This window comes from Rhinoraja longicauda, chromosome 15, assembly GCF_053455715.1.
Source record: "Rhinoraja longicauda isolate Sanriku21f chromosome 15, sRhiLon1.1, whole genome shotgun sequence".
Taxonomy (NCBI): Eukaryota; Metazoa; Chordata; class Chondrichthyes; order Rajiformes; family Arhynchobatidae; genus Rhinoraja; species Rhinoraja longicauda.
Genome location: NC_135967.1, coordinates 24,280,147 through 24,305,649, shown reverse-complemented (window position 1 = coordinate 24,305,649; position 25,503 = coordinate 24,280,147).

Genomic DNA, 25,503 nt, shown 5'->3' with positions numbered 1-25,503 from the left:
TACTCACTAATTTATTCTTTACTCTTCACTACTTCTTTCTTTCTCATTTCTTTTTAAAAAGGAAGTTGTACAAATAATGTTTTAATAATTCTTGGCACCTGTAAAAAGGAACCATTAAAATGTAATGTGCTTACTTCCATAAAAAATAAAATAAATAAATAAATAAATAAAATAAAAAAAGTAGCCACATTGTTCAAGACCATTAGAAAATGCTGACAAGTTACCACAAAACAATCAGAGAAGGCCATGGCAACCACGCAGAGGCAATCTTCACAATGGACTATAGAGAACAGGGAGACTTTGAGGGAGTCCATCATGATTTACTTAGAAAGATGCATTAAACAAGAGGTATCGCCACAGGTCCTGTGTGCTGGGGGGCATGAGACGGAGAATACACCTACCGTGGAATTGTTGCAAGAAATCTCATGATCTCCAAAGGTAAATCAAAATTAGTTCTCACCTGTGTAAAACCTGCTCCCCGTGCATATTTACAGACGTCTGCACATAAAAACATAGAAAAACAAGTACTCACACAGACATGCACACATGCACCAAGATGCAAGTGTACACACACCACATGCACGCACATATTATATCTATATAGTCAGAATTATAGTAACAGAGTAACGAAAACAACAGATTGATCAGATTCACATTCAAAGAGAAGGGGAGGGTTAACATTTTAGGCAACTTAAGTCACAATAAGTTATCATTAAGAGGATCCTCGCAATAAAAGCATCAATTCATAGTCTTTATTTGTGCCCTCAGGGGCAGTACAGATGTATGGACCTTCCCTCTGAAAAGCCTCAGAATCAGTTTCCCTACAAGGTGCAGCCCAGTAATCCTGAAAGTACCTCTGTTTCTGGCTCTACCGTTTCTCCTCCCTTCCCCACCCCAAGTGGCTCTATCTGCCATTTTTTGTTTCTTATGTGTCTCCACATCACCTACCAGCCTCCAATTTCCCCCTCCCACCCCATGCTCTATCTGCCCATCATCATCCATTCATATGGTTTGATCAAACACTTTCTACTTTCTGTCTCACCCCTCCCTCTCCCTTCTATATACCGGATACTTTCCTTCTGCATTCTCAGTCCTGATGCAGGATTTTGAGCTGAAAGGTTGACCATCCTTCTGCCTCCACACATACTGCCTGACCTGCATAGTACCTCCAGAAGTCTGGCCTTTGCTCAAGACTTTCCAGATACCCTTAAAGACAAATCAGAATGTAAGTGAGCTAATCAGATACTCCAAAAATTTTTTTGTGGTGATGTGCAAAGGAGATGATGATCAGAATATCTATTGTTGCTCAGATTAGATTAAATGATCACAATTAAATGAGGTTAATGACCATCTTGTCTCTCAAGCCTGTTTATTGATGCACTATGTTGGCGTGATAGATAGAAATACGGAGAGAGTATCTTGTATTGGAGACCAGGAGTTTGGAGATTACTTATGCAAGTTATCCCTTGAATAGGGATTTCCTTACATGCTATGTGACCAATGTCTGCCCCTGGCACTCAGCTAGAAGATGTGGCTATAGAAACTGAGTAGGAATATCTTCTTCTTCCTTTTGCTACTCTTTTCCTTATACCCTCCATGTTCTATCTATGGCCTTCAAGTTCAGGGTCCTTTTCTCTTCTGACTAAGATCTTTGCTCAGTAAGATGGAGCAGCATATAACGCATAGTGATAAAGTCAATGCATCTACTGATGGCTATCTGGCCCCAGACTGACACAAGCACCAGAAGGACTGTAGAATGTTCCATTAAAGATCTGATAGTGTGGTTGCAGTCACTGTATGTCCTCAGCTGCAGAAATTAGATTGTACCCAGGTGTGTGCAAGCATAGAAACCGAGAGGAAACATTGTTACCCAGGATCCACCGTTCTGATCAATGCCAGTTAGTGAAATGTCTGGCCATGTAGTTTCCCTCAGGATGAATGAGCCATATATGCCTTCCTGGAAACATTCACCAATAGACTATTTGTCACATAGAGTCATAGAGACAAACAGCGTGCAAACAGGCTCTTCAGCCCAACTTGCCCTCACCGGCCAACACGTCCCAGCTACACTAGTCCCATCTGCCTGCATTTGGCCCATATTCCTCCAAACCTGTCCATGTTGGCCCATATTCCTCCAAACCTATCCAACTGTTTCTTAAACATAGTCCCTGCCTTATCTACCTCTTCTGGCATGATTCACAACAGTCTGCATTGAGTAAGTTAAAGTCTTTCCTGTTCACAATAAGGTCTAGGTTAGTAAGGATTCCTTTTGGACTCAGGAGTGCAGTCAAAGCCTACGTGCTCTTCTACAAAGCCAACAATGCCAGAAAACATTACTATCCAAGATGCCACCTCATCCTCACTGAAACAAAAGTAGTTGAAGCGACTTCTTAAAAAAAAGTGCCTGGGTGCTTACTCTAACACTACGATGAGCATCTTAGGAGATATAAGAACAGCCTGGAATGATCCTGTGGTAAGAAAGTTGTGAGTTAACATGACGTTGATCTCCTTGGGGAGAGCAGTCTGGACATGAGGGCCTGACCTATGGACTTTCACAGAAAGTCACGTATTTTAGTATTGACAGCCTTGAAAACTTGAGCTTGCACTGTATTGTTGATTAGAGAATTTTGGGGATGATGTAATGTGTCTTAATAAGTTTGTCAGCAGCTAAATGATTAAAATAAATATTCGCTGTTTGAAGTTTTAGAGTTTGGAAGCCATTTGAGCCGTTGGCAGTTGTCAGTCCACTTTGAAACTATCCTGTCAGATACCCCCATGTCAGCAGCGTGGCATTTAAATACCAAGAACAGCTACAGATGCTTTGTTTGAGACAAATATCCACACTTTTTACAGACTAGATCTTTAAGCTCTGTAATAGGTATTAATGCAAAGGAGGGTCAGGTGCACTCATATAATTTGCAATAGAGCGGTCCAATCTAATTTTATGACAGGCATAACTTCATTCAGAAATGATTGGTAGTGTGTTCACACCTGAGTATCATTCAAATTAGATCCCCTTAAAAACACTACACAATCCAGTTTCTTAACAGTGGGAAGTAGAATTGAATCAAACAAATTAGGGTTTTACAATGGGCATGCAGTTGGAATTGTTCATTGAAACCATGTATAGGTTTGGGAAAATATTCCAGGAAATAAGGTCATGGGTTTCTGGGTTTGTGAAATGATGTAGTATTTAAACAAATCAATCTATTTTTTAATATCATTTACATTTCACATTTCTTTCTTTATTTATTCTCTTACATTTTTAAAACTGTGTTGTAGAACCAGAGGGACATTTCCATCTGAATCCCAAAGACAAATAGATCAAATAAAAACATTTTTGTTCATTGCATTTTGCAACTATTTGTGTTTCTGCAACCTCTGCCTGAGGTACAAGTTATCCAGGAGCCTTTTCATTAAAATGTGACTGATGACCCTTTCACTGAGTCAAACCACTGTCAGAACTGGAATTACACACGCAAGCTTAAATGTTTGTGGTTCTGTTTTCTTAAATACTCAATTTTAATTATCAGAAACAGTTAACAAACTAGTGTCAGTGAAGAAACAGCCCATGCTTCATTATTTCAACAAAAAGCTTCACCTTCTTATTTTCCCAGAATATTTTCACCAAATAAATAATAGCTTTTCTATTCTCTTTCTCTCTCTCCTTCTTAAACCTCTCTACCATTTTTCATTTTCTTCACAAATTGCCAATGACAATTTCAGGCAGGCATCATTCTACTCGATCCAATGCATTGCTACACAGGGCTGTCTGTCTTATTTATAGAGTTGGTGATAAACGGTGATACAGAATGGAAACAGGCCCTTTGGCCCAATTTGCCCATGCCGACCAAGATGCTCCATCTACACTAGCCCCACCTGGCCATGTCTGGCCCATATCACTCTAAATCTTTCCAATTCATTCAAAACAGTTCAAATTATTTTTAAAAATACATGTAAAACAAATGAAAACATGGTAAAAAGTGATACATTTAATTAGAATTACAATAAACTTATGTTAACTAATTCAGTTATAATGAGATTAAAAATGTAAGAACATGCCTATGCTTCTCTTTTTTAGGCCTGGTGTAGAGTGGTGGTGTGGCCCACTCAGCAACTTACAATACATCTCCGTATTGAATGTTGGGTCCAGGGACAGATGGATGAGCCAGTTGTGTGTGCATCTGCATTCCAGCATGTTTAAAACATCTGTACTGCAGCATACAGACCAAAATCCAGAAGGCCCTGAAATAAATGCTGCAAAGAGTCAACATTACTCCACAGAATCTCTGGTCTGGTATCAGTTCATCACAACTCCAATATTGGAGGAAACCTTCCTAACAGATTTTATATGACAAAAATATAACAATCACAGACCTGTAAGAATTACCCCATATAACCATATTCGGCTCAGACCCTTTAATAGGAATGAATTCCAAACGACACAGGAGACACAAGATTATCAAAGCTGGTAGACTGGTAAATATGGAAATCCTGACCCTTTCTATTTGGCTGGCTGTCAATTAAAATTACACAGATACAAAAGGAACTGCAGATGCTGGCTTACAAAAAATGACACAACGTGCCTGAGTTATCAGTGGGTCAGGCAGCATCCCTGGAGGACATGGATAAGTGACGGTTTGGGTCGGGACCCAAAAGTCACCTTTCCATGTTCTCCAGAGACGCTGCCTGACCCACTAAGTTATCCTGTATTCCTTTATCCTGTATCTGTACACTGTGGGTGACTTGATTGTAATCATATATTCCGCTGACTGGATAGCAAACAACAAAAAAGTTTATCACTCTACCTCGGTATACATGACAATAAACAATCTAAACTAAGGTACAGCACTTTGTGAATCCTTTTGATTAAAATTACATTTTGGGTGTCTTCCCCTCTGCTGTGTTCCAACCTGCTATAAAGATTAAGACTAGTCAAAAATCTATTGCAATATATAAAAATATTCCCGTTTATGCTGAATATTCCTGGCAGGATATGATTTGATCATGTTTTGATATTTCATCCAATTCAATATTTATCTATTTATCCAAGCATGTATCTGCCATAATGAAATGAATTTGTGTATTCATAATGTATTCTCAATTTTGCCTTGAGGCATTGCATTAACAGACACATGGGCCATTCAGTTTGGAACTTTGGTAACAAAGGCATTCATGCAATTGAACAAAATCTGTGTTCTCAAACAAAATAGGCTTGGAAAGCTCACTTAATATGCTTTTCAGCTCTACTCCCAATTACTAAACAAATAGTTGATACACCAAAATTGAAGTATAATGGTGCCAATATATTAAGTTTCATCAATTGCCAGAATTTTGCTAACCAAAATATCCTATTTGTGAACAAAATATCTTACAATTGTCAATTTTAAATTATTATTCTAATTGTGTGCATCTTGTCCCATTACAAGATGTAATGCAAATTCCAGGGCAATTTCTTAACATTGAACAGGTAAGACGCCTTACAATATAGCATGCAGCACGGGAGATAAACAGTATTTATTGAAACAAGTTGAACAATGGATAAAATTTGTGGGAGGAGGTAAAGTGCAGAGAGGATTTATGGACTTGAGGGCTTGAGCTATAGGGAAAAATTGAACAAGCTAGGACTTTATTCCTTGGAGCGCAGGATGCTGAGGGGTGAACTTATAGAAGTGCATAAAATCATGAGGGAATAGATATGGTGAATGCACAGATTATTTTACACAGCGTAGAAGAATGGAAAACCAGAGGCCATTGGTTTAAAATGAGAGGGGTAAGATTTGCAAGGAAGCTGAGGAGCAATTTTTCACTCAGAGGGTGGTGGGTATATGGAATGAGCAGCCAGAGGAGGTAGCTGAGGCCTGTGCAAAACAGCCTTTAAAAGACACTTAGACAGGTACATGGAAAGGAAAGGTTTAAAAGGATATAGGCCGAAAGTGAATAAATGGGGCTAACTTAGGTGGGACATCTTGTTGGCATGGACAAGTTAGGCTGAAGGGCCTGTTTCTGTGCTGCATGACTATAATGCTATGGCTCTATGAGTGGTTCAGTACATATTTAGAAAATCCTCGGGGAACCAAATCATTCAACTGTCCTGAAAATTTAAAAAAATCCTGTAGATTCTAAAAATCTAAAATAAAAACATAACTGGCTGGAAGTACTTCCCAGGTTGGGCAGCACATCTGGAGAAAGAACCGGAGTTGACGTTTCCAGCCAAAACAAACTGCTGGAAGAACTCAGTGCGTCAGACAGCATCTGTGGAGGAAAATGGACAGACAACATTTCAAGTCTGGATCCTTCTTCAAACAAAACTTGATGTTTCGAGTCAATGAATTTCATCAGAATTAGTTCTCCTTTTTCAAGCCAAAAACAAGTCAAAAGATTAGAGACAAATGAATCAGGCATCAATTGCAAACTAAATGACAAATTCAGCTCTTAAACAATACATTTAGGAATGACTGACATAAAAATAACCTGAGGAATAGCAGCAAAAAATATTCAAATATATAGATATCTCCTCCAAAATTTTGGAGAAGATATCTATATTTACTGCAGCTCCGCTATTGTGAGACTTCACATCTGCAGGACAAAAACAAAAATCTGCAAAGTTCAAAGCAAAATTTTCTAAGTAAGTTTAATATACTTAGAGGTGTTATAAAAAAATATGTTGGAATGCGCAAATGGAATGCCAAACGAATTTCCTTCCTGCCAAAAGGAAAGCTGTACATGATATCGAAGTGGATGAAGAGTTTTTAAAAAAGGGTCCTAGACATTGGCACAGTGATTTTAATTTAGTTTAGTTTAGAGATCCAGCATGGAAACACCATCCTTCAGCCGATTGTGTCCACACCGATCATCGATCACCCGTTCACACTAGTTCTCTGTTATCCCACTTTCACACTAACTCCCTAGTTTTCTGAGGCCAATTAGCTGATACATGCACATCTTTGGAATGTGGGATGAAAGCAGACAACCTGAAGGAAACCCATGCAGTTACAAGGAGAATGTGTGGGCTCCTCAAGCACCCAAGGTCAGGATGGAACCGGGTTATCTGGCGCTGTGAAACTCAAATTCTGAGGCAGATGTTATTTATTGCAGAGAACTGATACAGTTTGTTAAGAAAATAACTATACAGGTAGTCTTAATTCTGGTTAATGTAAACTAGGATGGATCAAGAAAACTGTAAATTAACAAATTAAAATTAAAATAGACTATTCGCAAATTCTCGTGATGGGGAATAACTAAATCAATGTTTTTGCATGTACATTGATTCAAATGTAATTTTGAAAAGTTTGAAGGTATTTCCAGGGAAATTGAAGGAGAAATGGACAGTATAAAAAAGGCTTTAGTGCAGTAAAGATGCACTGACAGTATTAGATTGGTTTTACCATGGGCACACACTTCATGTCTTTACGTCCATTGCATGAGGAAGTTTGTTCAATAACACTTCATCAAAGATTAAAAGATGATCATTCTTTCAACATCAGTAACAACGGCGCCTGAATCCGTACCAGTTTAGGCAATTATTTTCAAAATTGTTAGAACTTTGTTGGCTAGAAAATAAAATCCATTGTTCATGAACAAGAAACAGACCATTTTACTTCCTGATTTATTCATTGATAGAGAATATTTGATGTTAATCCATTGATCTTTTAGATGGCACTGTTGCTATTCATGTGGTGATCCACAAGCTGTATGTCAAAACTATTCACTGACATGGTATTTTGCTGACCTGTACAAATCAATTCTGGCCTTGACAGGTTACCCATTATAATTTCCATGGTGCTCTGAGTGCTTCCCAGATTCATCCAAGGAGTTCTCCCGAATATTGTCATTTTGTAAATTTGTTAAGGGAATTGAAAATTTGCTGGAAAAAATTTCACTCCCTTTATTTTCATACATAAAGAAAGTGTTATAACATTGAAACAAACTTGCTTTTAATTAAATACAAAAAAAAAGAAATATCTTAAAGAAATTGTACTTTGTTTCTTTCTCCTGTATGCTTTGCAGATATGACTACCGAGAGTAAGCACTGCACCAATGCTGCCTCCGCTGAATCCTCCTAGTAAGTTGTAATAATATCCATGTCCTGTTCTGAACCAAGGTGGGAGGTTGATGTTAGTCAGCTCCAGTGCATGGCCATCAGTCGCCCAAAGCAAGCAAGCCAAAACGGTAATTGTTTCTCCATCTAGAAATGCTGCTTGGCCAGCTGGGTGCTTCCAGCATTTTCTGTTTTTGTACTTTATTATTAATCCTGAGATGCACAAAACATTTTCATAGACCTTTATGCAACATGGACCAGAATGTATCCTTAACGCAGTGCCTGCTTTTCCAACACTATTATTGAGTTATGAAAGTGATTAGGGTTTACCTAGCTGGGAGGTTTGCAGCAAGCTGGTATTGAATTGTTATTGGTTGGGCCAGAGACCAAACCAAAATAAGTGGCAAGACACCAGCATTCCTTATACTGTGGTGATATGAATTCCCTAAGAATATTACAGTGGCTCTGATGTAACAGCTGGCGTTACAAAAGCCTCCCTCTCAACCATATCAAGTAAACCTTGTGTTACCCCAAGAAGTATTTGGTGTTTGGCCTTTATCAAAACAAAAATGCTTTGATCTGAAAGAATGGCATACAGATTTTATGGTCATGATGTTAAGGCTCCAGTAGCTTATGGGGACAATTCCTGACTTGGTGGAATTGTGTGTTGAATTCTCAGTTCCCAGTTCTAAGGAAGTGCCTTTAACTGGAAAAGTTAACTCTTTCTCTTTCCACAACAGCTGCCCAACCTACTGAATGTTTTCAGTACTTTCTGATTTTATTTCATATTTCCTGAAACTGCAAGCTGTTATGGGTTTTGTTTTCCTGTTCTCTGCAATCTGCTTTATCCATGCACTGTAGGGACATAGGGATTGGCTGGGAGAGTTCGAACCCTCGGATTGGCTAGCGATGTCACCAGGTGTGCCAGCGCGGGAGGGACAAGCAGTCTAGTGTTGAACTCCGTCTAGGTAAGACGTTTTGTTGGTTGTCTACAGTTTTGAGTGTTGCGATTGTCACGGAGTTTTTGCCCATGCAATAAACTTTGTCTGCAACGTCCATCCGCTACCAGACTCCCCACATTGGTGACCTCAACAATAGACAATAGACAATAGACAATAGACAATAGGTGCAGGAGTAGGCCATTCAGCCCTTCGAGCCAGCACCGCCATTCAATGCGATCATGGCTGATCACTCTCAATCAGTACCCCGTTCCTGCCTTCTCCCCATACCCCCTCACTCCACTATCCTTAAGAGCTCTATCCAGCTCTCTCTTGAAAGCATCCAACGAACTGGCCTCCACTGCCTTCTGAGGCAGAGAATTCCACACCTTCACCACTCTCTGACTGAAAAAGTTCTTCCTCATCTCCGTTCTAAATGGCCTACCCCTTATTCTTAAACTGTGGCCCCTTGTTCTGGACTCCCCCAACATTGGGAACATGTTTCCTGCCTCTAATGTGTCCAATCCCCTAATTATCTTATATGTTTCAATAAGATCCCCCCTCATCCTTCTAAATTCCAGTGTATACAAGCCCAATCGCTCCAGCCTTTCAACATACGACAGTCCCGCCATTCCGGGAATTAACCTATTGAACCTACGCTGCACGCCCTCCATAGCAAGAATATCCTTCCTCAAATTTGGAGACCAAAACTGCACACAGTAATCAACGATCACAAGAACATGTCGCAGGAAGGAGCGAGCAGTGGGCAGCCGAACGCGGGCGGCGTTCACCTGCCCCCGTTCTGGGCCCATCAACCGCACCTGTGGTTCGTGCAGGCAGAGTCCCAGTTCCACCTCAAGAAAGTCTCGGAGGACCAAGAGAAGTTCCACCACTTGGTAAGCTGCCTACAGCCCGAGGTGGCCGCGCGGGTGGGACGGTACCTGACCAGCCCCCCCCCAAACCGAGAAATACGAGGGGCTCAAGAAGCCCCTGCTGAGGACTTTTGGTTTTAGCCAAAACCAGCGGGCCCTGAAGCTCCTGCATTTACCGGAGCTAGGGGATCGGCTACCGTCTGTCCTGATGACAGAAATGCTAACCTTGATCAGCGACCACCAACCTTGCATGATGTTTGAAGCGGCATTCCGGGAGAAATTGCCCCGGGACGTCAGGTTAGTTTTGGCAGACGTCTCTTTCGAAGACCCGGTGGCGTTCGCAGAGAAGGCCGACACGCTCGTAACGGAGGATGCCACAGTAAATCGGGTTTCAAGGCCTAGCAGCAACCGGCCGCGCGGCCAAGATGGCGGCGCATCGGCCGCCATTTTACAGAAAGCCCGCCAAGACGGAGCTGCAGTGTCCGCCATTTTGCAGCGGGCCCACGCAACAGAACCGCACAGGCGCGGCTGGTGTTTTTTCCACAAGCGGTGGGGCAGTGAAGCCCGAAATTGCAGGGCCCTGTGTACCTTTCTGGGAAATGCCTCGGCCGATCGAATGTAGAGGCAGTCTCGATCGGCCGCAACCACCGCCTCTACGCCACGGATCGAGGTACCGGCACCGTTTTCCTGATCGAGCGGTCGTTAGCATCGTGCCTCCCTACGGCTGCGAAGTTCGAGCAGGTAGGAAAGGTCCGTCCCTCATCGCGGTCAACGGCAGTCCCATCCGCACCTACGGCAAGAGGGCCATGTCCCTGTCCTTCGGGTCCGCGACCTACCATTGGGATTTCATCGTTGCCGACGTGGGCCAGGCCATCCTGGGCGCGGATTTCCTCTGGGCTTTTTCGTTGGTCGCAGACGTCCGCGGGGAGGGCCTGCAGCCCTCGGCTAGCGGCGTGGAGCCTGCTACTCCTCCACCTGCCACCTCAACCTGCCCGTCGATCCGGGCCATCACCGCGGCTCCCGATCAGTTCGCTGCGGTCCTCGCCGACTTCCCGGAGCTCCTCATACAGTGGTTCGATGCCCCATCCGCTAAACACGGTGTCGTCCACTTCATCCCTACCGAGGGGCCGCCTGTATTCGCCCGGGCACGGCGCCTGCCTCCCGACAAGCTGGCCATGGCTCGGGAGGAGTTCCTGAATTTGGAACAACTGGGGATTATTCGTCCTTCAGACAGCCCGTGGGCCTCCCCATTGCATATGGTCTCCAAAGCATCTGGGGGGTGGAGACCATGCGGGGATTACCGGCGTCTTAACGCTGCCACCCGGCCTGACCGCTATCCGATCCCTCACATACAGGACTTCTCAGCCAGCCGGGAGGGCGCAACGGTGTTCTCGAAGATCGATTTGGTGCGACGATATCATCAGATCCCCATCCACCCACCGGACATTCCCAAGACGGCTACGATTACTCCGTTCGGGTTATTTGAGTGGTTGCGGATGCCGTTCGGTCTCAAAAACGCGGCTCAGGCATTCCAGCGTCTCATGGATCATGTGGGTCGCGGATTGTCTTTTGTGTTTATTTATCTCGACGACATCCTGGTTGCTAGTCGTTCGGTCCCAGAGCACCTGGTCCACCTTCGCACTGTGTTCCAGAGGCTGCAGGACCACGGCCTGATCCTCCACCCGTCCAAATGCCAGTTCGGCCTGTCCTCGGTGGATTTCCTGGGTCACCGGGTCACACCGGCCGGTGCCACTCCCTTGCCCGCCAAGGTGGACGCCGTCCGCTCTTTTCCCCGCCCTACCACCATCAAGGGCTTGCAAGAATTCGTGGGCATGGTGAATTTTTATCACCGGTTCGTGCCTGCGGCAGCTCGGTTCATGCGCCCCCTTTTTCAATGCCTCGCGGGTAACCCCGCTGAGTTGGTATGGTCCACAGCTGCCGCGGCGGCCTTTGATGTGGTCAAGCTGGCCCTCGCCAACGCCACCATGCTCGTGCACCCCCGCTCCTCTGCCCCCACGGCCCTGACAGTGGACGCCTCAGCTGTGGCGGTGGGGGGTCTTAGAGCAACAGGTCAATGGTCACTGGCAGCCTCTGGCATTTTTCAGCCGGCAGCTTACCTGACCCGAGCTGAACTACAGTGCTTTCGACAGGGAGCTCCTAGCCCTCTATTTAGCTGTTCATCATTTTTGCTATTTTTTGGGGGGCCGCTCTGTTGTTGCCTACATGGATCACAAGCCCCTCACGTTTGCTTTTTCTAAGGTTTCTGATCCGTGGTCGGCCCACCAGCAACGGCACCTCACCCTCTTTTAGGAGTTCACCACGGATGTTCGCCACATCGCGGGTAGGCTTAACGCCGTTGCTGACGCCCTGTCTCGGCCGGCCAATCCCTCTGTGGCTGCGGTGGGGGATGAGGTGGATTTTCGGGAGCTAGAGGAGGCTCAGCGCCTGGAATACGTTGCCTCAGCGTACGCCTCCACCGCCTCAGGGTTGCGGTTGGCCCAGGTAGCGTGCGGCCCCACAGGTACCACACATTGGTGTGACGTTTCCCTTCCCCGCCCCCGCCCGGTTGTGCCGACCGCCCTGCGGCGCAAGGTTTTGAGGCCATTCACGGCCTGGCACACCCGTCCATTTGGGCAACCTCGGCCATGGTGGCCGCCCGATTTGTCTAGCACGGCCTGCAGAAGCAGATGGCCACCTGGGCCCGCGACTGTGTCCCGTGCCAGACCTCCAAGGTCCACCGCCACGTCCAGCCTCCGTGCCAGAATTTTGTGGTTCCGTCCGTTTTTTCCACATCCGCGTGGATTTGGTTGGTCCATTGCCTTACTCTAGGGGCTACACTCATCTCCTGACGGTGGTCGACCGTTTTACTCATTGGCCGGAGGTTTTTCTGTTGTCGGACACCTCGGCGGCCTCCTGTGCACGGGCCCTGGCATTACATTGGGTTGCCCGTTTCGGCGTCCCGGCCATTATCACTACCGACCGGGGCGCCCAGTTCACCTCATCCCTGTGGGTCGCGCTTGCGCAGCTGTATGGGTCCCGCTTGCAGCAGACTACCGTCTATCATCCCCAAGCTAACGGGATGGTAGAGCGCTTCCACCGACAGCTGAAGGCGTCCCTCTGTGCCCGCCTGACCGGCCCTGACTGGGCTGACCAGCTGCCTTGGGTCCTCCTCGGCATTCGCACGGCCCCTAAGTCCGATCTGGGTACTTCCTCGGCGGAACTCGTCTATGGCTCGCCCCTGCGGGTGCCGGGGGACATATTTCCTCCATCCTCCGCCCTGCCGTCTTCCGTCCTGTCAGTTTTGGCTTCTCTCCGGGCTCGGGTAGTTTCCCTGGCCCCGGTCCCAGCCTCTCGTCACGGGAGTACCGCAGCGCACGTACCGGCGGACTTGCACGACTGCAAGTTTGTTTTCCTCCGGCGGGATTCCCACCGCCCCCCTCTGCAGCCGGTCTACCAGGGCCCGTTCCAGGTGCTGAAAAGGGGGACGGTCACCTTCACTCTGCAAGTGGGCACACGACAAGAGCTTGTCTCTGTCTCCCGGCTTAAACTGGCCCACTTAGACCAGGACCGTCCCGTTCTGGTGGGTCAACCTCCTCGCCGGGGCCGCCCTCTGGCCGGTCCACCTGGTTTCCCTGCTGCGTCTCTTCTCCCACCGCTCGGGCCTTCGCTGCCCCCGGTCAGGTTTCCTCTGCCTCCTCCAGCTGCGCCCCCATCGCCTCCTCCTGCAGGGCCCTCCCTGCCTCCCCCTCCAGCTGCGCCCCCATTACCTCCACCTGCAGGACCCTCCCCACCTCCCTCGTCGCCGGGGGTACCGGCCTCCCCTCTCCGTACTCATTCAGGTCGGGCGGTGCCCGTTAGGTACCGTACCGAGGGTTCTGGGGGGGGTCATGTAGGGACATAGGGATTGGCTGGGAGAGTTCGAACCCTCGGATTGGCTAGCGATGTCACCAGGTGTGCCAGCGCGGGAGGGACAAGCAGTCTCGTGTTGAACTCCGTCTAGGTAAGACGTCTTGTTGGTTGTCTACAGTTTTGAGTGTTGCGATTGTCACGGAGTTTTTGCCCATGCAATAAACTTTGTCTGCAACGTCCATCCGCTACCAGACTCCCCACAGCACTATGGTTATTCTTAAGAAAAAATGCTCTTCTAACAAAATCCATTCAGTGGATCTGCATCTGTTCGTCACCTGCTTTTAAATCGCATCTTTTCTTCCCAAGTAGTGACAGGCCCAACTTCCAGCACATGATTCCAGAGCAAATTGCATTACAACTGGCTACTACTCTCATAGGATTGTTTCAACAACCTCTGCAACAACCAGAGCAACAAGCTCTGCAAACATTAAAATTATTTGCTCAAGAATAAAACAAAGTTAAAAATTACAATGAGTAATAAAAGCCAAAAGAGCAAAAACTACACACACACACACACACACCATACACACACACACACATACACACACACACACCATACACACATGCACACGCACGCACACACAACAGATGCTTGCACAGTCCTAATGAGTTCAATAAAAGATCCATTGCTGCAGACAGCATTGATGTTTCAGTCCACTGCTCTGTCAAGAAGGCCATACTACTGTTTCTATTTAGGAGAGCTTAGTTGTGGATTTATCTACCATCAGATCTGGGCAGATCTCAGTTCTTTGCCTGACTTTCATTTCCTCATAATGCATTTCATTAATGTAATGAAATATGAGCAGTTTTTGAGGATTCAGATCTATAATGGAGGAAGAACACACAAATAACATTTTTAAAAAAGAGATCAAAACATTTATTAAAATAGCAATAAAACTCCAATAAAACAACTTAACAAGAGCAAAATCAGCAAATAATCATTGAGTCTCATACATTGAAGTACACCACACCATATGCAGTGCTGGCCCAAAAGGCCAAATGGACTCCTCCTACACCTATTTTCTATGTTTTCTATTCTTCAACTGCAAACAGTTTGTCGGGAACTCCTTATGACAGCTTGGCCTGAAGATTTTTCAAAGTATGTGGGTCCTGATGTCATTCTGGAACCATGGCCTGAGGTACATTCCAGACAGCTCACTCACAGCATGTCCTTCTATGGTCAATAAGCCCGTGCTTCTCCCCTGAACTACAAACAGTCTACTATGTTTTTCTGAAGACCTGGTATCCTTCTTAATTATTTAAACAAGCAGGGTTTATTACATGAGTAACCAAGCTAGTCTCAGATATCTCTGGGAAAAAATGTTTGACTTATCTTACTTCTATATTGATTGATTGAATGAAACAGCATGAACACAGCCCCTTCGGCCCATCGAGTCCATGCCGACCATCGGTTCCATATTATCCCACTTTTTCATCCACTCCTTACATGCTAGGGGCAACTTACAGGGGCCAATTAAACTACAAATGTGCACATCATTAGGATGTTGTAGGAAATCGGAGCACCCAGAGGAAACCCACCAGAAACACAAAATGCGAACTCTGGAACCAGGGTCTCTGGCGGCGTGATGCAGCAGTACTTCCGGTTGACAATAGACCATAGGTGCAGGAGGAGGCCATTCGGCCCTTCGAGCCAGCACCGCCATTCAATGTGATCATGGCTGATCATTCTCAATTAGTACCCCGTTCCTGCCTTCTCCCCATACCCCCTGACTCCGCTATCCTTAAGAGCCCTATCTAGCTCTCTCTTGAATGAATAGACATTGTGCTGCCCCTATTGCCAACTCTATATGTCCTTGCAGCTTCATAATGTGAAGCCTCGTGATTTACTGGCTCTTCCATGTGACCCCAATTATTTTGCTAAGCATCTAATTGTTTTTCTTAATTAGTCTGTTTGATAGATCTAGAATCTGTCAACAGACAACTTAATTTTAATGAAAAAGCCTGTTATAACCCTTACATTTCAGTTATGCACCACAGCACTTCTAATAACTTGCCCTATCAGGCTGCTTCCTAAAATTATTACATTTGATACTGATATATTGTACAAAAATTCTCTTAAAACTTACAATTAAGCATTGTAATTTTATTTCAGACAAATTAAAACACTGGTTATTAAAAGTGAAATAAAACATTTTTTTTGTAAAATGTTTAATCAAATATTTTCTTTTACTGAAAAAAATAATTTATTATGAAGATAGACTAAATGAAAGATCTAAATCTTTTCAGAGTGCCATCTACTTCTGTGTTTGTTGTTTACATTAGTATGCAAGCCAATTTATATTTTATGTGGCTCAATGATAACGTTTTTTCTCATCACTGTCTAATGAAATATATCCATTTTACTAAATGAGAGACAGTATTACAACTTCTTGTTGTAATCCTACCCGAAAAAATATACATTTCCCTTAAAGTTAAGCAATAAGAATTAACCTTTCACGATTGTCAGTCCCATGATCATTACACAAGATTGGTGTAGTTTTAAAGCTGTCCCACAATTCACCTGGATATTTTACCATGCCCATGGCCATAAATGTCACAGACAAATTAGCTTTGATAATGGAGTACCACATAACTCATTAATCATGGCACATGTTAACATGACCCAATGCACATCTTTTCTTATTTAGAATTTCTTTCCCTTTTTTGTAATCTGTGTGACCCCAACAAAGCTAGAGAAGCTATAACATAGGACACGATGCATGCTAACCAGCAAAAACCATGGGCATTGCATTAGAACTAAGTGATGCCACAACAATAGATTAGACTGAAGCTCTGCAGTCCAACCGCATGCAGTAATGAATGGTGGTGGATAATTCAACAACTAACTGGAGAAAGAGGATCCAAGAAATTCCAAGAGAAATGCAGAGATCCAACAAATAAGTGTAAATACAAGGCTGGAACATTCAGAACCATGTTCAGCCATAAGAATCCAAACAGAAAACTACTTCAGCTTTCTTCTGAATTCCCCGTCATCGCAGAAACCAGCCAATTCAATTCACTCGAAGTGATAACAGGAATTATTTGAGAGCACTGCAAAGAACAGAGGGTGTTAGACCAGACAGCAAGGCAGCATTTGACCAAGTGTGGCATCAAACCACCCTGGTAAAACAGGGCGGCACGGTAGCGCAGCGGTAGAGCTGCTGCTTTACAGCGAATGCAGCGCCGGAGACTCAGGTTCGATCCTGACTACGGGTGCTGCACTGTAAGGAGTTTGTACGTTCTCCCCGTGACCTGCGTGGGTTTTCTCCGAGATCTTCGGTTTCCTCCCACACTCCAAAGACGTACAGGTATGTAGGTTAATTGGCTGGGTAAATGTAAAAATTGTCCCTAGTGGGTGTAGGATAGTGTTAATGTACGGGGATCACTGGGCGGCACGGACTTGGAGGGCCGAAAAGGCCTGTTTCCGGCTGTATATATATGATATGATATGATATGATAAATCAATGAACATCATAGGGAAAACAGATCACTGACTGGAATCATTCTTCATGCAAAGGATTATAGTTGTGGTCATTGAAAATTAATCATCCCAATTTCATAATATCATCTGTAGGGATTTTTAAGCGTGGGGTTCAAGGCACAAACATCTTTGGCTGCTTCATCAAAGACCTCCCTTCCATTATACAGTTAGACATGGGGATATTTTCTGATGATAGTAAAACATTTTTACAAGTCAGCAGCGAGTGAAGCCTGTTTCAAAAGATCCCAGACGATTTTGAGAAATAGGCAAGTAAAATGTGTTTTACTAAATTGTGAGACAATGACCATCTTCAACAAAGGAGTCTAACTACCTGTTATTGAAGTTCAATAGTGTTACCATCCCCAGGTCTTCCACCATTAATATCCTGGGGGTTGCCATTAATCAGAAATTATCTGCAGCAGCCTGGAGTATCTTGACCACAAAAGCATTCCAGAAGTTGGACGTCCTGCGCTAAGTAATTAATGTCTTGACACTACAAGTTCTTTCCACTCTCTATAAGTCAGAAGTCAGGAGTGTGTTTTTGAATGCCAGCTGAATTCTGCATTTCACACTGGCGCCCTCAAGGAGATACGAGTGCAAATGACCATGGGGATGACTGTAATGTGAGAGAAGCTCTGCACACATGCTGCATTTTGCGAAGGAGATGAATTTGCCTCTGCATCAGCTCTTGCCTGGTTGTACAAAGAAGCAAATTAAAGAAATCTAAAGCAGGGCCACTGTGACTTACAATGCAATAGACAATATCCCCGTTCACCTCTGCCTGCACAGCATAGCATCCCCACCTGAACCAATTACTTGCAGATCAGGAGTCCCTTCATCAGCCACTCCTCTGACAATCACTCATTAAACATTCTTTTCTTCATTTTCCTTGATCTCCATTTCATTTGTCCTGTTTTCACACCTTTCTATTCCTTATCTAGACGCTTCCTTATCTATGTACCTCCCTCTCCCCTGACATCAGTCTTGACCCGAAACGTCACCCATTCCTTCTCTCCAGAGATGCTGCCTGTCCCTCTGAGTCACACCAAGATTGTGTGTCTATCTTCGGTTTAAAACAGCATCTGCAGTTCCTTCCTACTCATTAAACATTCTGACAGGACAGGATCTCCTTCCCAGGGACATTTCCATGCCCCATCTAGCAGGTTTCTCTAATCTTTATATTTTCATTTGATCTTTGCTGTTATTCTGGAATGTGACCAGAAAGACCACTTAGCTTCCCATTTTGGACAGTTGGAGGGCTCACTGGAGATTGTCATTGAGTTTCAGCTGCAGCTCTTTGTGGTTGCACAACTGATAATACCTCTTCAAGCACTTCACAGTAAAATTCTATTGAATATCTTGACCTCAAAGGCAATCTCCTAGAAACCTTATGAAGTCAAATCAGAATCTCTTTAAATAACCTAGATGGGAGTATGGACGATGAAGTGATTCATGCTGCAGTCATATGTTAGGTTCCTAGTATGAGCCTAACACGTGATAAAAGCTGAATAATCATACCTAAATCTGGAGTCAAACCATGAACAGTGGTCAACAATTTTTTAGTCTACATATCTCAGGTATACATGTACAACGTATGTGCTACCAAATTACTCAGTTTGCAAAGTTGTGATAAAAAAAAAGCTCCAATTTTGAGACTGAAATTTGAAACAAATCAGTGATTGCTCCCTCAAAATAATGTAGATCCTCACTCCATTCTGTTCCCAACTACTCCGAACTGTGCACCAGAACTTTTATTTTCCACCAGAACTTTTGACTTTTAGTGATATTATTCAATATATTCAATGTGATTTTATTACTGGCACAATGCAGAATGTTATTGGCACAAAGAAACACACTGGGGCATCAATCAGCGTGGGCCGATCCCCTCCATATCCGTGCGTGCTGTAGGGTGCATCCCACCACGCTATTTTCTTGGCTTGTTGGCAATCAAATGGCATCAGAAATGAGAGCAGTTATGACATGCAATAGAATTGTGAATATTTAGAAGGGTTCATGAAAATTCACGACACTATTTTTGGCTTCGAATCCAGGTTTAGTCAAAGAACATGTAAATCAGTTGTTTTAATAAGATGCCTGTGGATAAGTAGTCCTGACCACACATACCCAATGACTGGCCCATCAAACACATAGCCCATCAACATTTTGGGGCTTGAACTATGTTCATTTAAAACTGAGTTTTCTGCTACTTTCATCCGGCTTATCATAAATTACCTCAGAGCAACATTATTATGTACTTAATATGCTGTACCACAAAGTGAGATGCATGCAGTACTTCATCTCTGCATTTGCTACGTTGTACCTTGGAGGGTGAAGAAACTGGTGAGCATTGCAACTCAGGACTTCTTTAAAAGGATAGATCACTGAGCCTCCATGAATGAATCATAAGATGGTCCTGAGGTTATTGATACCCTGCGGCAGGTGTTGTCTGGCCATGCTCTCAGCTTGGTCAGCTTTCCAGCTTCATTTTGAACAGGAAGGCAAATACAACATTTGTCCATTAACTACTAATGGGAATTTCTTCCATAAATCAGTTGTCTGTTTGAAATTAGATGGTTTGAGGTAAATACAATCCTGGAAATATAACTTTAAGGCTCCATCCAATTAATTCAACTACACAGTAAATCAATGGAGGAAACCATTACAATTTCATGCCAATGTCTTTGTTGCCCAGTCAGACTCATCTCTCCTGAGCTGTACTGTGGGTTGTTTAGTCTTGCATCCATTTAACTGAATTATTACAAGATGTTTTCATCATGCAGAAATCACTCTGGAGCTCTCTCCATTTAAACATCATTATTTCCTCAGCTCCCTCTCTAATTCCACTTCTATCGTTATTATGCTGGGGCCTTTTGGCGACCCCATTTCCTTCAATCAACTCTGACTGTGAAGACTTGCCTGGGTAAAAACAAAGATAGTATTCCCTATTTTCAAAAGCACACCACTAAAATAACACACTGACGAAGATAGATGACCTGCTGATAACTGCTGTACAGCTCTGTGACTCTTTAAGTCTCTGACCAAAATTCTGTATTACAAATTAAAGATAGTTCAGAGACACAACATAACCGGAGGAAAAAATTCTCATGCTGAATAGTGTTAAACATGTGTGTTGGTCACCTGGTGTATTCACCCGTATATTTTTTTGTCCATTGACTTCATTGGGGTCTCTTCCCCAGGGCGCAGTTCGCCCGCGGGGCCTTCCATCGACGGCGCGGCTCGGCTGCGGGATGTTTCAGTGCCCGGTGCGGCTCGGCTGCGGGACTTAACATCGCCAGCGCGGCTCGGCCGCGGGACGTTTCAGTGCCCAGCGCGCTTGGCCGCTGGACTTAACATCGCCAGCGCGGCTCGGCCGCGGGACGTTTCAGTGCCCGGTGCGGCTCGGCCGCTGGACTTAACATCGCCCGGTGCGGCTCGGCCGCGGGACGTTTCGGTGCCCGGTGCGGCTCGGCCGCTGGACTTAACATCGCCAGCGCGGCTCGGCCGCGGGACGTTTCAGTGCCCGGTGCGGCTCGGCCGCTGGACTTAACATCGCCCGGTGCGGCCGCGGGACGTTTCGGTGCCCAGGGCGGCTCGGCCGCGGAGCCTTCCATCCCCTTGCGGGGGCTGTGCGTGTCGTTTGCCTCGGTAGGGGTCGAGCTGCCTGTCCGTGGGTGCGGGGGGAAGAGAGGGGACGTTTTGTTGCCTCCATCACAGTGAGGGGGTGTTTGGAGTCATTGTGATGGATGTTTGTGTTGGGGTCGGGTGTCCTGTGTTCTTTTCTTTTTTGCTGTGTTTTGTGTGACTGCTGAAATTTCGTTAGGTGTAAAAAGCCGAGTGACAATAAAGTGTTGTTATGTTATGTTATGTTATTGGAGTTGAATATGTAGAATTCAATACAACCTTATGAAAATACTCTCCCAAACATACCACATATGTGACGAAAGGAGAATGTCCCCCAAATTGTTCAAGTATGGGAGAATGTAACATATTTCACAGATGTACTTAGACTTGCATTATATCTCCTTATAGACTAACCACTATTTAAGAAAATATCTGCTTTATGTCGTAGCTCTTAATCCTCAATGATAAACTAATTGCACTGTCAGTACATTTGTGTTGCCAGAAGGAACAAAGCCAGTCGAGACTATGTCAACTGTGAGAACAATCAAAGAGGTATTCAGTCACACTTTTCTAAAAGTATTCAATGATTAAAAATGGAAAATTATTTCCTTTTAAATTTTGCCTCACGCTCATCAGCAGCTCCGACTAAGCACAGAGTATGAAAATAATTTTGTACTTATGCAACAGCAAAGTAGTTGGTTAAAACTGCAAAGCTTTAATCTTGTAACAATCTTCATCATGTAAGGCATTCCAAATAGTGGAATTAATAGGCAGGCATAAATATTATTTAATTTGCTTTTCAATAAACATTTAATGATTAAGCAACTGATAAAACAATTGATTTACATTAAGCTGGGATGCACCATGGATAAAATAATTTAAATAAATAATTAGTGCCCATAAATTAACCAACCAGAATTTTTCTATAATCGATACTTTAATTTAAAAATATTAGATTGATGGAAAAATTGAATTCAAAATCTTGATATTTTTCAGAAAGAGTGCCTAATTTTTCAAAACCTCTTTTACAACATATGCACTAGTAATTTGTACTGAAACAAACTATGTTGTTTTGCAGAAGATTAATTGATGTTATGAAAAAGGTCTCAGAGGGCTTGTTATTTTCAAGCATGTAATCAGACTAACATATATTTCTATATTAATGCAGCAATCACTGCGGGAAAGGTTAGTAAACAGATTAGTTTTAAAGCAGCCTTATTCAGGATAACCAGGAAAGATTGTTCAGGATCATCAATGCTACTATATGAACATCGATGCTCTCCATAATAATTGCACCATTTTCAAATTATAATTTATTTTAGCATTTGAAACAATCATTACTTGGAAAGTATTATACAACATGTGTTTATGTGCACTAAAATTTGCAAGCAAAGTGGCTTTTTGTCATCCTATTAATCATGGAGATTATCTATTATGATTGACCCACCAACACTTTCAATCACAATACTCTGTACACTGAGGAAATCAATTGGTCTGGTGATTGCGTTGGAAAGTGGATGAGATAATGGATTAGCAAGATCTAACTGGGTGGTGGAAGTGGCTTCAAGGGGCATATGACTTGCAACTAACTCTTAGACAGTATTTGATGCTTGAATATAAAATAATTAAAACAATTATAAATAAAGTCCACATAAATAATAAAAATACTCACACAGCTATCTGGACTACATTTCTTCCCACCTGTCTCCTGCAAAAAGTCCATCCCCTACTCCCAATTCCTCCGTCTATGCCGCATCTGCGCTCGGGATGAGGTGTTTCACACTAGGGCATCAGAGATGTCCTCATTCTTCAGGAAACGGGGCTTCCCCTCTTCCATTATAGATGAGGCTCTCACTAGGGCCTCTTCTACATCCCACAGCTCCACTCTTGCTCCCCCTCCCCCCATTCGTAACAAGGACAGTATCCTCCTCGTTCTCACCTTACACCCCATCAGCCAGCGTATCCAAAAATCATCCTCCAACATATCTGTCACCTACAACAGGACCCCACCACTGGCCACATCTTCCAATCCCCTCCCCTTTCTGCATTCCACAGAGACCATTCCCTCCGTAACTCCCTGGTCCACTCGTCCCTTCCTACCCAAACCACCCCAACCCCGGGCACTTTCCCCTGCAACCACAAGAGATGCAACACCTGTCCCTTTACCTCCCCCCTCAACTCCATCCAAGGACCCAAACAGTCTTTCTAGGTGAGACAGAGGTTCACCTGCACCTCCTCCAACCTCATCTATTGTATCCGCTGCTCTAGATGTCAACTTCTTTACATCGGCGAAACCAAACGCAGGCTCGGCGATCGTTTCGCTCAACACCTTCGCTCAGTCCGCCTTAACCAACCTGATCACCCGGTGGCTGAGCACTTCAACTCCCCCTCCCACTCCCAGTCTGACCTTTCTGTCATGGGCCTCCTCCAGTGCCATAATGAAGCCCACCGGAAATTGGAGGAACAGCACCTCATATTTCGCTTGGGCAGCTTGCAGCCCAGCGGTATGAACATTGACTTCTCCAACTTTAGATAGTTCTTCTGTCCCTCTCTTCCCCTCCCCTTCCCAGTTTCCCCCTATCTTCCTGTCTCCACCTATATCCTTCCTTTGTCCCGCCCCCCTGACATCTGTCTGAAGAAGGGTCTCGACCCGGAACGTCACCCATTCCTTCTCTCCTGAGATGCTGCCTAACCTGCTGAGTTACTCCAGCATTTTGTGAAATAAATACCTTCGATTTGTACCAGCATCTGCAGTTATTTTCTTACACTTCTTATAAATAAAGTCCAAATAATCTCCAATTCTATAAAGATTCCGTACATATTTGGATTGAGAATGTCATTTTAAGAATGGATCTATAATGGAAGCAGTATACAATGTCAGGCAAACATCATCTTTGCACAATGAACCTTGTATTTGAGGGATTGGGTCCTTTATTGTTTATTTACAGAAGTTGCAACCATACGATTCAGGCATCCATGCCGGAAAGAAGATAAATGATAAGAAATAATCTTTTTGTTGATGGTTATTTGAAAATGCAAGTGGAAAATGGAGGTGGGTCATTCTTCTTTTCAGCATTGACAAAATACTGCATTTGTAGTGTTGATGAGATCATTTGGGGACAGATTTAAAAAATAATTCGTGCTTGTTTTGGAAGAAATGTGCAACTTACCTTCAAGCCCTAAGTTAAATTTAGATTAGTTTATTTCACAGACATGAAATATTTGCAGAAACATGCTCCATTGGGTGCAAACACTGGTGGCTCATTAGTGGAAATTATCCAATTCATCTCTGTCTAGTCCTTAGCAAAAACTGTCTCTTATTTTTAGTTCCAAAGGAAGTGGTGCAAATGCAGGGAATGCAAATGTCACCCAATGAAAAATAGGTTGCCTTTCACAAATTAGGGTTAATGTCGAAGAGCAAAATAGAGATCACAATAAATTTATAAGTGGGCAATTTACAAAAATATATATGGCAGATATTAATCACAAAGTAATAAACTTGAACTTAGATTTGGACTTCACCTGCACATCCTGTTTTTAAGCTATGAGGATTTCTTTACTGTAATATAACAGGGATTGCAAAAGATAACATTAGCTTATTCCTGACAAACCACAGTGGAGAGGACCACATGGAGAAAGGTCCAGGATAAGTCAAGGACAAGACTGACTTAACTAAGAAAAGTTTTGGAAGAAAGTCATTTAACGTGGTGGATAAGCTAAGGAACAGATAACTGGCAAAGTCATTTACACCACAAGAGAAAATAATGCTCCAGAAAATAAACCCAGCCCATACAATTTCTCCTTTAACAAAAATACTCCACTCCAGGCAATATCTTGGTGAATATCCCCCACACCCTTTCAACTTCAACTGGTTCCTTCTTATGGCACAGCGACCAGAACTCCAAACAATATTCCAAGTGTGGCCGAACCAATGTTTAATACAGAGGTCACTCTTGTGTTCTATGTGTTCAGCCATGATCACATTGAATGGCGGTGCTGGCTCGAAGGGCTGAATGGCCTCCTCCTGCACCTATTGTCTATTGTCTATTGTCTATGTCAATAGAAGGCAAGTGTCACATGTGGCTTTTTCACCACCCGCTCTCGAAGTGTGGCTACTTTCAGAAATATGGACTTGTATCCCAAGGTACTTGTGTTGATCTATTGTTGCTCAGGCCTTAACCACTTACTGTGTATATTCTACCTTGTTGATCCTCCCAAAATGTATCTTCTCATCCATGGCAGGATTAAATTCCATCTGCCATTGCTCTGCCCAATCTCCCAGCTGATCTATACCGACGTTCAGTGTTAAACTGATCCACTTGTGTTTTTAGTGTATCCAATATCTGAAATTAAAACAGAAATGTTGGAAATAATCATTGGGTCTCCGTGAAGAGAGAAAAAAAAACAAGGCAGTTCCACCATTTTCTGATTTTATTTCAGATTTCCAACATCTGCAGCTTTTCATTTCCCATTTACCCAAAATGTGAGTTCAGTAGTGAACTCAGACGGGTGGTGTCATGGGTTCAGGCACTGACATTGACAGAGTTTTGAGCATTTCATTTCAGTCTAGAAATCTATCTTCAGACAGATTGCTGATATATTGCCTTGTAGTGTAATCAGCAGATTCAGTGATCACACGCT